The sequence below is a fragment of the Sphaeramia orbicularis genome, chromosome 6, assembly GCF_902148855.1.
Source record: "Sphaeramia orbicularis chromosome 6, fSphaOr1.1, whole genome shotgun sequence".
Taxonomy (NCBI): domain Eukaryota; kingdom Metazoa; phylum Chordata; class Actinopteri; order Kurtiformes; family Apogonidae; genus Sphaeramia; species Sphaeramia orbicularis.
The window spans coordinates 16,617,550-16,630,926 of NC_043962.1; the positions used below are offsets into that span (position 1 = coordinate 16,617,550).

The 13,377-nt window shown below is 39.5% G+C and overlaps 1 pseudogene; it reads right to left on the reverse strand.

Annotated features, from left to right (window-relative positions):
• Positions 1-3,317: 3,317 nt before the first annotated feature.
• LOC115421017 (neoverrucotoxin subunit alpha-like) lies at positions 3,318-11,522 on the reverse strand (annotated as a pseudogene).
• Between the last annotated feature and the right edge of the window lie 1,855 nt (positions 11,523-13,377).

A 13,377-nucleotide genomic window follows, 5' to 3' on the forward strand; every position in this document is an offset into this window, starting at 1 on the left:
AAATATTCTTTAAGTTAATGATCCTGGGGACTGCCATAGTAAACGCCGTAGTAAGCGACAACGTTTAATTCTTAATCTGTAACAATGTCGTGCTGCAGCGCATTTTGGGTTTGTTTACGTTGTGGTCAGCATGTGTAGTTATTAGCCCATGGGCTCCCATTCATAAAAGGCTACGGTGGCGCTGGGGTGCGCTTTGCGCATGCTCCAAGGACACATCTAAGTCAGTACAGTCACTGTAGTTAGTCTAATGTGTTTTGTCTTTTAAGTCTGGTTGTCATGTGAGAGATGACTTTGTTTGCTTGTTGTTGTGTTTTATGTGTGAAGAGTGCATTGTAATTATGAATTTCTATGTGTTTGTTTTTATTTAAAGGTTTATGACCTGTGATAAATCCTGTGATGAACAAAATAAATTAAGCAAGAAAAGGATAAACACGAGCTGTAACATTGTGTGCTGCCTGTCCAGCCTTTTCGGAGGGCTAAAATTCTTGAAAAGTCTGAACAATGTTTGATACATCAAGTCTCAATGCTCAAATATTATTATTTTTAGAATAGAATAGAATGTCTTTATTTTCATTATACAATGAAATTTAAAAAGTGCAATCGTCCTAGGTGTCATAAAAAGTATAAATGACATATTAAAAAAGAGTATAAAAGCTAAAATATAAAAGAAAAACCCTGACAACATAAATATCTAAAAAAAAAAAAAAAAAAAAAAAACCAGCATAAAAAAGTGTTACTAGAAGTATAAAAGACACATAAAACATCACCATATACTCCGGACAACATTCAGCATTCCACGCAATTAATTAATGTCCAGCAGTGTTCAGTGTAATTATGGCGCTGGGATAAAAACTGTTTTTTAGACGGTTTGTGCTGGCCTTTAGTGTCCGGAAACATCTGCCAGAGGGTAAAAGTTCAAAAAGTGGAAAACCAGGGTGGGTTGCACCCCTGATTTTGAACAAACAAAAACATAATATTACACAAATATGTCTAACAAATTGGTAATTCCTTTTCAAAATTGTCAAAGTTCTGCCTCCTTCCTCATTTATTACAATCATGTAGTGTCACTGGAAAGGCCTCTGGTAACAAATTCCTCCCTCTGGTGGATTATCCATGTATTGCATGTATCTAATTGTATACATCAGGTTTTTCAAGGAAACAAATATCATACTGATCATGTAGAGGGCTTCAAAACTCATGTATCAAGTGTGATATGTTTGGTGTTAAAGGGTTAAGCAGGAATTAAAACAGGTTGTAGAAATCCACTCGGTTTTTGCCTAAATGAATATAAAGACAGCTTTGCAGCACCTGAAGGGTTCAAATTCAAACTTTTGGAACTATTAGGGTCCAGATACACAAATAAATGTACCAAAGACTAATAAATGGGTTTAGCAAAATATGGCCCCTTTAACATCTATGTGAATATAAAAACACTAATCCAATCTTATGCTGCATTTTATCCTGAAAATATCCAAGCATCTGCATGTGTTTATCCATGGTACACAGCTGTAACTTTTACACTGATATGTTTAACTGGCTTTAACCTCTGTTTTTAACCTTACACTTACTGCGGCCAAAAAACATCCTTTCTTCTCCGTACACTGCGCGGTAATAAAAGGAATATAAACAACCAGTATTTCCTGAATGAGAGGTCTGTCCCAGCGCTCCCACAACGGCCCAGACATTGGACAGCCTCATGACTTTGTATGTCACAGTTCAGTCCGACTGAGCTGTGTGTGATGTGTGTGAGGCCGTAAGTGGTGTAGCCGAGCCGATCCACGTACACATGAACGGGCTGAGAAATCAGGTGTGACTGTACTTTTAAGAGGTGTAACAGCAGAGCCAAGGAGCTGTTAATCAAGCAGGGTCAGCTCACACCCACACAATCCTGAGGAAAGGCTCTTATCAGCCAGTAATTGAAAACAGCCACAACAGACTTACTTTACTTTTAAGTATTAAATCACATGCTATACAATCATTTACCCAATCAGATAGTCAGGAAAGTTTTGGCAGGAAAAACAGTAACTTTCCGTGTTTTTAACCCATAAAAACCCAAACAACCAAAAACATTTACTTGTAACATGAGGGTTTGTTAGTGGTTAATGGTTAATTCTTTATAAAATGAGACAGCAGGACAAGATGGATTTCTTCTTGAACAGTGCTTTACTTTTCACACACGGCACCTACTGCATCACATGACTGAACTAACCAATCAGGAGCTAGCAGTACTTATATTGGTAAATGTAAGTGATTTTTGGAAAGGCAGATTCAACACATTATCTTAGCGGCTTGTACACTGCAAATGAGAATATTAAATGTGTAAATGTGTAAGTAATAATTCTGCAAGCATAAATGTAAATAGTTAATTGGGTAAACGCTGTCAGTATATTTTTTAACAAAAGTTATGAAGATGGTGAGAAAGACGGTTATGAAGACGGTGATGAGTCGGTGACAAAGATGGGAAGGAAGATAGTGAGGAAGACGGTGACAAAGAGGGTAAGGAAGACGGTGAGGAAGACGGTTATGAAGTTGGTGAGGAAGATGGTGACGAAGACGGTGACAAAGAGGGTAAGGAAGACGGTGAGGAAGTTGGTGAGGAAGTTGGTGAGGAAGATGGTGAGGAGACGGTGAGGAAGACGGTGAGGAAGACGGTGAGGAAGACGGTGAGGAAGACGGTGACAAAGAGGTAAGAGTAAGGAAGGGTAAGGAAGACGGTGAGGAAGACGGTGAGGAAGACGGTGAGAAGACGGTGACGAAGACGGTGACGAAGACGGTGGAAGACGGTAGGAAGACGTGAGGAAGACGGTGAAGACAGTACGGAAGACGGTGAGGAAGACGGTGAGGAAGACGGTGAGGAAGACGGTGAAGACGGTGAGGAAGACGGTGAAGACGGTGAGGAAGACGGTGAAGACGGTGAGGAAGACGGTGAAGACGGTGAGGAAGACGGTGAAGACAGTGAGGAAGACGGTGAGGAAGATGGTAGTGAAGACGGTGAGGACGATGGTGAAGATGGTGAAGACGGTGAAGACGGTGAGGAAGACGGTGAGGAAGACGGTGAGGAAGATGGTGAAGACGGTGAGGAAGACGGTGAAGACGGTGAGGAAGACGGTAAAGAAGATGGTGAGGAAGATGGTGAGGAATACGCCACCAAAGAAGATGACAAAGGCGTTGCCTCTACAACAGCTCATGTCCTATCATCAGATCAGCTAAAAATCATCTAAATCTGAATCAGCGCCGGTCTAAACTCTAGCCGTTTTAACCACGCCCACTTCTGTGATGCTTTTCTGGAGCGAAAAACACCAAATGAAAGTGTATGTTTAGTTAAAAGGGCAGAGGGTGACGTAGGTGGAGTCTGTGCTGTTCCAGAAGCCAGTGAACACAGGCTCAGTGAAGGTGTCGTAGAAGGTGTGGAGGTGGGTGAGGGTGTTGAGGACTGCTTTGTAGAAGGACAGCGTCCCCGCAGGCCAGTCCAGGAACACACCGATGCGACTGAGGTCACCAGAAGGAACGAACACGCGCTGCTCTTCAATGTGAGTGCGGAAGTACGACCCAAACCTGCTGCCGAAGTACGAGGACTTGGGATCGAAGCCGAGGGAGCTGTCACTTCTGCTCAGGCTGTTATACGTCACACCGACGCCGACATCGTCACTACTGCCGTTGCTCCACTCCACCTCCCAGTAATGGCGCCCGCTAAGCCCCTCCCTGCACATGACCTGTTTGGGTCCTGTAAACCTGTCGGGACGTTGAGGATACGAATTCTCGCCTCCACACGTCGCCGTCTTGTTCCCATCGAACAGACGGAGTTTTTGATGAGCCGTGTTCAGGTCCAGGGTGAGATCACAGAAATCTGTTGGAGAAACAACAACACAACCTGTTATCAGTGTCCACAACTGTGACCTCTGACCCCCAACAGCACCCTGACCCTGTTTACATCCACAAAACTGAACAAATTCGAGAAAAAATGAAAAAAGGAACAAAAAAAACCAACAAAAATGGAATGAAATAATGAATAAAATGAGCAAAACTAAATGAAAGGTGAATAAAGTAATGAAATAATGAAAACCAAAGAAAAATTGAATAAAGTAATGAATAAAATGAGCAAAACTGATCAAAAATTGAACAAAATAATGAAAAAAAAAAAAAAAACCTGAAAAATATTTAATAAAACAATGAATAAAATGAACAAAACTGAACAAAACTTTTATAGAATAGTGAATAAAATGAGCAAAACTGAACAAAAAATTAATAAAATAATCAACAAAACTGAACAAAAATGGAATAAAGTAATGAAATAATTAACAAAACCAAAGAAAAATTTTATAAAGTTATGAATAAAATGAGCAAAACTGAACAATTTTTTTTTATAAAATAGTGAATAAAATGAGCAAAACGGAACAATTTTTTAAAATAAAATAATGAATAAAATGAACAAAAATGAACACGATGAGCTAAAGACAATAACAGGAAGTTTGATTCTACGTCACTACTTATGCACAAATTCTGATTTGTGGTATTATCGGATTATTATTGATCATTTAAACAGTCTAATCTGATCTTTATAATCAGATAACAGCAGTAATCTGATTATATTAAAGCCAGTAACAGACTGAATCGTCTAAACCAGGTGTCTGTAGGTTCTCGTTTGTCCAGGTCATCATTCTTCTCAGTTCAACTGGACTAATTTAGCTCTTTTAAAAATGTTTTGACGAAACGTTTTCAAAAGACCTACAGTAGTCCACTTGAACTGAGAAGAACTACCAAGAAGTCTAAACCAGGGTTTATGGATTATCCTCTTTCTGAAGTGCCTGTAAATGCACCACATCTGATTGTCATAATGATCTGACTTGGATTTTTATGGAAATTGTAAACTCATTCACGTGGTTCTTATTCATCGTTCAGTCGTCTGTCACTTACACCAGATGAAGTCATTTCTGTCGGTGATTGTTGTGACCTTGGGCATATCCGGTCTGGTGAAGTCCTCGTTGACCAGGTTTCCTTCTTTGAAGTGGTAGACGGTGGCTCCTTTGTATTTGGGGTTCTCTACGATGATGATCAGGAACTTGACTCTGCTGGTGGATCGCAGCTGTTTCGCCAGATCTCTGAACTCTTTGGCTTTTGTCCTGATTGCGCTCCTCACGTCCTGGGACCAGTACCACTGGTTCTGTGACAGCGGATCGGCTTCGGCCGGATCCGCATCGTGCCATTTCAGGTTGTCGGCCATGGTGTGGAGGTAGGGGTCGTCTTGTTGGACTGAGGTGAAGACGAAGCACAGGGCGTGGTCCACATCTGCAGCCACGACCTCTCGTTCCAACTCCAGGTGACTGGCGGTGATCTTCACGTTGGGTCCGTCGATGATATCCATGCACGACTGAATGACAGTGACTTCGTTCTCTATATTTTCCAACCACTTCCTTAAGTTTTCGTCGCTGAATGTGGACTTTTCTCTGTTGTCCAAGAGTTTTTCCACAGCGGTAGCGTCTTCTAGACCTTCTCGGATGGTGGGAAACTTCTTCTCCATGGTGCCTTGAAAGCTCATGGTGTAGTCACAGCATAGTTTTTGGAAACTACTCAAATTTTTCTTAAGTTGAGGGAGTTTCCCGACCACTCTGTCCACCATTGAGTCGTTGCACCTCATTCTGATTTCCTTCAGACTCTCTAGAGCAGTGGTTCTTAACCTTGTTGGCGGTACTGAACCCCACCAGTTTCATATGCGCATTCACCGAACCCTTCTTTATTAAAAAATACAATACGATTTTTTTCAAATTCAAGACACCGGCATATGTTTTACTGGTGCACAAAATGAACCGTGCATTTACATCACTGTGCTCAAAGAACAAAACCAATACAGTGCATGAACTTACAACAAATTACATACCTTTTCACAAAGACATGATCTTTTTTAGTACAACCACACTGAAATGGTTTTAATTTTTAACCTTATGTATTCCAATATGAACTTATTGTATTTATGCTATCTATCATTTTTAACATTTTAACACACACCCATCACCTAATTTCCATCAGGCTACAATAATAATGACTATTTACTGCAAATCAGTGTGACTTCTGCTGTTGTGTATATGTATGTGTAGGCCGTCGGGTCAACCCGGTTTTCATTTCATCTCGCTCCAAACTTTCCGAACCACGCAATTTTGACATAAAAAAAAGATATTTGCATGTAGTGTATCAAAAAAAAAAGTTCTCGTTATACTCCTTCAGTATTTTTGTGATCGTTGTTTTATTATGGCACTAGCTCGGCTTTAGCGTAATACGATTTCTCCATCCGCGACGGTGCGTCGGTTGTCACATGATTGTAACTGACCAGTGCGGTGACCGAAAAATGTAAACAAACGCTACACATGGCTGCCTCCGTGGTTAACAGGAAGTAGCAAAAGTCATAACAACGATGTGGAAAATACTCAAATAATTAATCGTCAGACGAGTGGAAGAGATTATAAACACTTCCGGATGTGTTGTAGTGCTGTAAGCAACAACAATACACCGCATATATTGGATATCAATCAGAGAAAGAGTCTCCGAAGCCGTTTGTTTACATACACGGACCTAGCCCGACACACACACCCAACTAATGAGTCGAGTGTGTGTCTTGACCTCCGCTGAACCCCTGAGACTGACTCACCGAACCCCTAGGGTTCGATCAAACCCAGGTTAAGAACCACTGCTCTAGAGTGTTTTCGGCTTTCCACAGGAGTCCGGAGCTGATCTCACCCTTCAGCTCAACAGCTTTTAGGTTGAACTTGTCCAGTGGCATCAGCCAGACCTTCAGGGGGACAGAGTTGTACCCGCTGGCTTTCAACAACTTGGGCAGCTCTACATAGGTCTTCACTGCATCTTCAAAGGTTGCAGGGTTGGTCTCAAGAATGAAGTCGCCGTAGAACTTGCAGGTCATGTTTTTGGTCAGAGCTTGTTCATTTTCAGTCAGGCTCAAATTGATGTGTCCTTCAATACTGAAGGATGGGATCTTGTTCACCATTGCTTTCATGCCGCCCTCGACTTCCTGAAGGCTGCTGGTGTTTACGTTTTGGCTGTCGAACACAAAGAAGGCGTTGGTGCCGTACAGGATGCCGGTGACCACATGAGTCGCGGGACTTTTTTCGATGGATCCATCTTGCAGTTTGCTCATGGCTTCAGCGCGGGTCATGGACAGCTGCTCGAAGTGGGTGGTGGCGTGGTACTGAAGGGTAACTCAGCTCTGGTTCTTGAATTGTTTGTGGTCATTCAGAAATTTGGCAGAACCTTCAACTTGGATCAAACCACTCATGAAACTGGCCTTCAGACCGGCTTGAACATCCAGGAGAGAAGATTTAGAGTCGATGGTGTCAGAGGTCAGGACGTGATAGCTGCTGCTGTTCTGGGATTTGACAGTCGTGAAGTCTTGAAGAGATTGTTTGTCCCACAGCGTCAGTCCTGAAGGAAACAGAAGGCACAATGTCTCAGTACATGTCCAACTTCAACCTGCTGTGGTTTTCTTCTCCCACTACGATCTCAGAAATATCCAGGTTCATTTACATACATTTACTACTTTAATCAAAAAACGGAGCTTTTTCCTCAAAATATTATTTACACTATCTGCATTCACAAATGAAAGATTTCCAATTGTACTGATAGAATAGACCTTGTTCTTTCCATAGAAATCTGAGCATGCTCAGCTCAAGCCCCACCCCCTGTGGAAAGGGGGGTTAAACACTGAGCAGTAAGTTAGACCAACTCAATATAATTTTTTTATTTTTTATTTTTTTTACTGTTTCCTTGTGTTTTTTTTTTGTTTTTTTTGTTTTGTTTTTCCTGTTGTTTCCAGTGTTGTGGTGATTTTCCTTTTTTTTTTTTTTTTTGTACTTTTTTTTTTTTTTTTTTTTTTTTTTTTACAGAGTTTTGACCGTGGAACTTTTGTATGGAGTTAAACAGGTGTCAAAAAATCAGCTGGACTGATTTAGAAAAAAAGAACCAAAACTAAAACTACTGGGACCATATTACAATACTAGTTGCTTATTTTATTCTCTTTTTTTTCTTTATTTTAGTTAATTATTTGCATATTCGTCATGTTACTTATTATTTTATACATATTTTATTCATTTCATTTAATTTAGTTGCTTATTTTGTTTATTTTACTACATTTAGTTTATTTTTTCTTCAATTTTGTTTAGTTTGTGGCTTATTTTGTTACTTATTAATTGTTAGTTTATCATTCTTCTTCTTTTTCTTTTTTTTTTTCATTTTATGGATTTAAACAGGTGTCGAAAAGCAGCTGGTCTGATTTAGAAAAAAAGAGCCAAAACTAAAACTACTCTGACCAAATTCAAATACTAGTTGCTTATTTTATTTTATTTTTACTTCATTGTAGTTCATCTAATTTATTGTTATGTAAATATTTTGTTTACTATTGTTAATTTAGTTGCTTGTTTATTTTTCTATATTTTGTTTTTTATTTTGTCTTAGTTTGTTCATGTTACTTATTTTGTTGTTTTATTATTCATTTTTGTTCATTTTATTGGTCACTTTGGCTGTTTTTGTTCATTTTGTTGCTTATTTTACTACTTTTTTTTTTTTTTTTTTTTTTTTTTTTTTTTTGACTGCTGTATGGAGTTAAACAGTGTTGAAATGCAGCTGGACTGATTTATAATAAAAAAGCCAAAACTAAAACACTGGGATTAAATTCAAATCCGAGGTGCTTATTTTATTTTCTTTTATTCTCTTTATTTTATGTAATTTTTTTAGCATATTTGTCATGTTACTTAATATTTCACACATGTTTTATTAATTTTTGTTTATTTAGTTGCTTATTTTGTTTATTTTTCTACATGTTATTTGTATTTTGTCTTATTTTGTTCATGTTTTGGTTAATGATTCATTTTTGTTAATTTTATTGATCACTTTGGCTGTTTTTGTTCATTTTGTTGCTTATTTTATTCTTTTTTTTTTTTTTTTTTTGAACATGGAACTAAAACTACTGGGATCAAATTCAACTAGTTAATTTTCTTTTTACTCCATTTTAGTTAATTTTCTGCATTTTTTTTTTTTTTAATCGAATTTATTATTTTGTAAATATATTGCTGCTTTTGTTAATTTAGTTGCTTATTTTGTTAATTTTTCTACATTTAAAAAAATATATTTTATAATCTTTTTATTGAATTTTGTTCGGTTTGTCGCTTACGTGGCTCATGTTACTTTTTTTTCTGGGCCAATTATTTATTTTTGTTCATTTTATTGATCACTTCGGCTGTTTTTGTTCTTTCTGTTGTCTATTTTACTCTTTTTCTTCCTCAGTGGAACGGCTTTAGGGAGTTAAACAGTGTCAAAAAGCACCTGGACTGACTTTGAAAAAAAGAGATTAAAACTAAAACTACTGGGACCAAATTCAAATTCTTGTTGTTGTTCCGTGTGTTCCAGTTCACAGTTGATGTTCAACATCCTAAATCTCTTATTGATGTCCATTCTAGTGCCTTATGTAGTCCAAAACTGTCAAACTTCAGTTCCTCTCTTTGTCTTTTTCTGTTATTCCACCTGTTTTGAACCAGTACTCAGGGATTAAAGGATTAACCCTTTAGGGCAGGGGTGTCAAACTCATTTTAGTTCAGGGGCCACATTCAGCCTAATATGATATAAAGTGGGCCGGACCAGTCAAATAATATAAATAATAGGATAAGAACTTTTGAGTGAAAAAAAGAAAGTTCCGTAATGAAAACGTTTACATCTATGAATTGTACTTGAACATAACATGAAGAAATATGAACAACCTGAAAATTCTTCAGTAAATTAAGTGCAAGGTTAACAATATTACGCCTTTTATCATTTATTTTTATTACGCCGTTTATCATTTATACATGTTAATCACAACTTAGAGATCACAGTGGATCTACAAATAAACAAAACATTTAATAACAGGGAGAAAATGATTAAAATTACACATACTTCTCTTAAGACATTCAGATATTCACATTTTCTGTTAAAGGCTAGTCTGTAAACGTACACATTTTTGTGTAATTTGACTTTTTTTTACACAAACAAAAAGAAAAATTTGCAGTTTTCATAATTTACAGTTTATTTCGATAGTATTTTACTGGTCTCATTATTTTTAGATTGAAATGACCTAAAATGATTTTAACACACTTGATTGTTAATATCTTCAGTGTAATTTTTGCATTTCACAATTCATCCCAGGGGCCGGACTGGACCCTTTGGCGGGCCGAATTTGGCCCCCGGGCCACATGTTTGACAACTGTGCTTTAGGGTAAAGGTTCACATATTAAACCCTGTATTCCCTGAGTACTGACTGCAGGTAGAGGTGCAGACCTGCAGTCAGTACTCAGGGGTTAAAGGGTACATGGTCAGACTGACCTGGGATGACCTTATCCGTCCTCACATCATAAAGCATCCCGAGGGTGAAAGGTTGACCCAGGGCCCACTTCCATCTGATCCATGTCTATAGCCTGTTTGAAACAACACAGTAAAACACAGGGTTAAAAACATGGACACGCCCTCAATAATCCTGTAAAAGTCAGTGAAGTACTGGTGTTCTCACCTGGTGAAGGTGTGTTTTGTCAGTTGGTTCGTCAGGAAGTCCTTCTGGAGAACAGTGAGACACCAAAGCAGATGAAACACCCTATTTATAAGAGGAACCATCTGACTCCGCCCACCAACATGCAAATGGAACATCTGCAAAGGTTCCTGGAACTGTTTGGATGTGTCCTTTGGATGTGTCCCAACAGGTTCCTTAAACAGATTCAATCAATCACCTCATGTCATTTGATATCAAAACTGGGAGGTCATCTTCTACTGGGATCAGGGATCAAACACTTACATAACCCTGGCCCCAACTGATCAAAATGGATGGATGGATGGATGGATGAAAACGTTTTGACAAAATGTTTTTAAAAGAACTAAAGAGAACCCCATATTTTGGAACTTCCACAATAGCACTGGATCTTCATGGGTTAAACCTTGTCTTAACGAGTGGATATTTCTTTGGAGTAGACATAGATACTATCTGAAATGATTGTATCACTAAAGGTTTTGCTCATAGGAACTGGAGGAAATCACTAATTGCATTGCCTTGAATTAGGGACAGACTTTCTCTGCAGAGGAAGTTGCGTTGTCTGTCAGACACCAGTGAACCTATCAGTTCCATCGATCTTATCAAGATGTTCTTCTGAATGTTGTTAGCATAGAGTGGCCTGTCAGTCTGTAGGCACTGCACATCAAATCCAAATCAAATGTTTAGTTCACAGTCTGGCCTCATGGTGTGTCTTGCATCAGCAATAACCCACCCCCACCCCCCCCACTCCTCTGCAGTTCACTCCTCTGCTGTAAACATGCCGTTTGATTTATAGCAGAGTGAACACATAGTGGAGAGTGACTAGTCACTGAATGCTAATGTGCCAAAGTTAAGCCCTGCATACCAATTTTTCCCTCTCCGGTCTTTGCCAATCCACTTCTCGCACTATTTCTCCTTCTGTCTTCTTTCTCAGTTTTCTGGACTCGTGTGCTCCTGCTCTAACTGTCATTCTCACTTACTTTTGTGCTTTTTCGCCTAGGACAAGACACAGTCGACAAATAGCCGGGCCACACTCACACTTTTTACACAGTGGTTTTTGAAGACTACACGCAAGCAAGGAGCGGCAAGTGGCTTCGATGTTTTCCTTTGTTCTCCTACTGCTTTCTTTTTCTTGCAGCTCCATAGCATCTGGAGCCAGAAATTCCCATGGTGCTTCAGTGTTTAAGTGGAGCCACACCCAGGATATTAGAGTGGAGTGATACGAGAGAGAGAGAGAAGAGAGAGAGAGAGAGAGAGAGAGAGGGCCGGGGTCACATAGCAACCTCTTCTTGCGTCTAACAGAGCTACACTTAGGCTGTAATTTGTGCGTAATATGTGGTTTAGAGGGTTATGTATTATTGTACATCAGAGAAAACCAAAATTGTCTGCACTGGGATAATGTCATTACATGTGTTTAACAGCAGAGGAGTGTGATCGGAGACAAAAACTTAGAGGACGGGAACATGTTTCCATCCAGATCCGTACTAATGCTGCGTTCCTGGCAGGTTTTTGTGCCCGTAAGTCTTCAAACCACGACTCACGACTTTGTAACGTTCCAGGCAAGTCACGCCAAACTGCCTGAGCGCAAGGAATTGTGGTAGTTACTGTAGATGTAAACAAACCAGCATGGCGGACCGTACGTTAGGCTCATTTCCAATCATTTCTATCGCAAAAGGTGTTTGTTCTGTGCCTATTTGAGGGAAACAGAGGAGGAAAAACAGCACATAAGGCAAGAGAAGTTGTTCTACGTTTTCATTCATTTTTTGAACCCGCTTTATTCTCACTAGAGTCACGGGGGTCGCTTGGAGCCTATCCCAGCTACATATGGGTGAAAGCGGGGTACACCCTGGACATTTCGCCAGTTCATCAAAGGGCTGACATATACAGGGTGGGGAAGCAAAATTTACAATATTTTGAGCCAGGGATTGAAAGACAGTTTATGACCAATTAGTTTATTGAAAGTCATGAGAATGTATTTGCCACAAGAAAATTGACATAATAGAAAATGTGTTTATTCTATGTGTCCTCCTTCTTTCTCAATAACTGCCTTCACACGCTTCCTGAAACTTGCGCAAGTGTTCCTCAAATATTGGGGTGACAACTTCTCCCATTCTTCTTTAATAGTATCTTCCAGACTTTCTCGTAATAGTTTTGCTCATAGTCATTCTCTTCTTTCCATTATAAACAGTCTTTATGGACACTCCAACTATTTTTGAAATCTCCTTTGGTGTGACGAGTGCATTCAGCAAATCACACACTCTTTGACGTTTGCTTTCCTGATTACTCATATGGGCAAAAGTTTCTGAAAAGGTATGGATATAGTGTTAGGTATGATTATGACATCAATATATGTTTGGTTTCAAAACAATTGACGTAGTGTCTGCTGAGAAAAAACAACTAAATGTTCATTGTAAATTTTGCTTCCCCACCCTGTATAGGCAATTTTAGATTAAAGGTGGTTCTGAGATCTTAGAAAAATGGTTTGAGCAAGCTACATTTTGAAAATACTCAGTTCAAAAGTCCAAACCCCTTTCTTCAGACGTCCCTCTGAAGCCACGCCTCCAGAGTAGTGGGACGCGAAATGCTTGTTCCCGAGGGTTCACGAGCGCTGCACAGCAACAATTCGCCAGCTGAGGTTCTGCTCTGCTTGGGCTCCGACGTCTCTATGGTCCGGTCCAGTCCGGTCTGGCCGAACCATCTCCGACACCGGCTGAGGCTTCGTCCCCTGCTTCGCTCCCGTACACCTCGGCTCCGACACCTCCAGCTCACGCATCTATACATCTCACTCAGTTTCCTCTAACACCCCCACTCTTCCAGAACAGCCC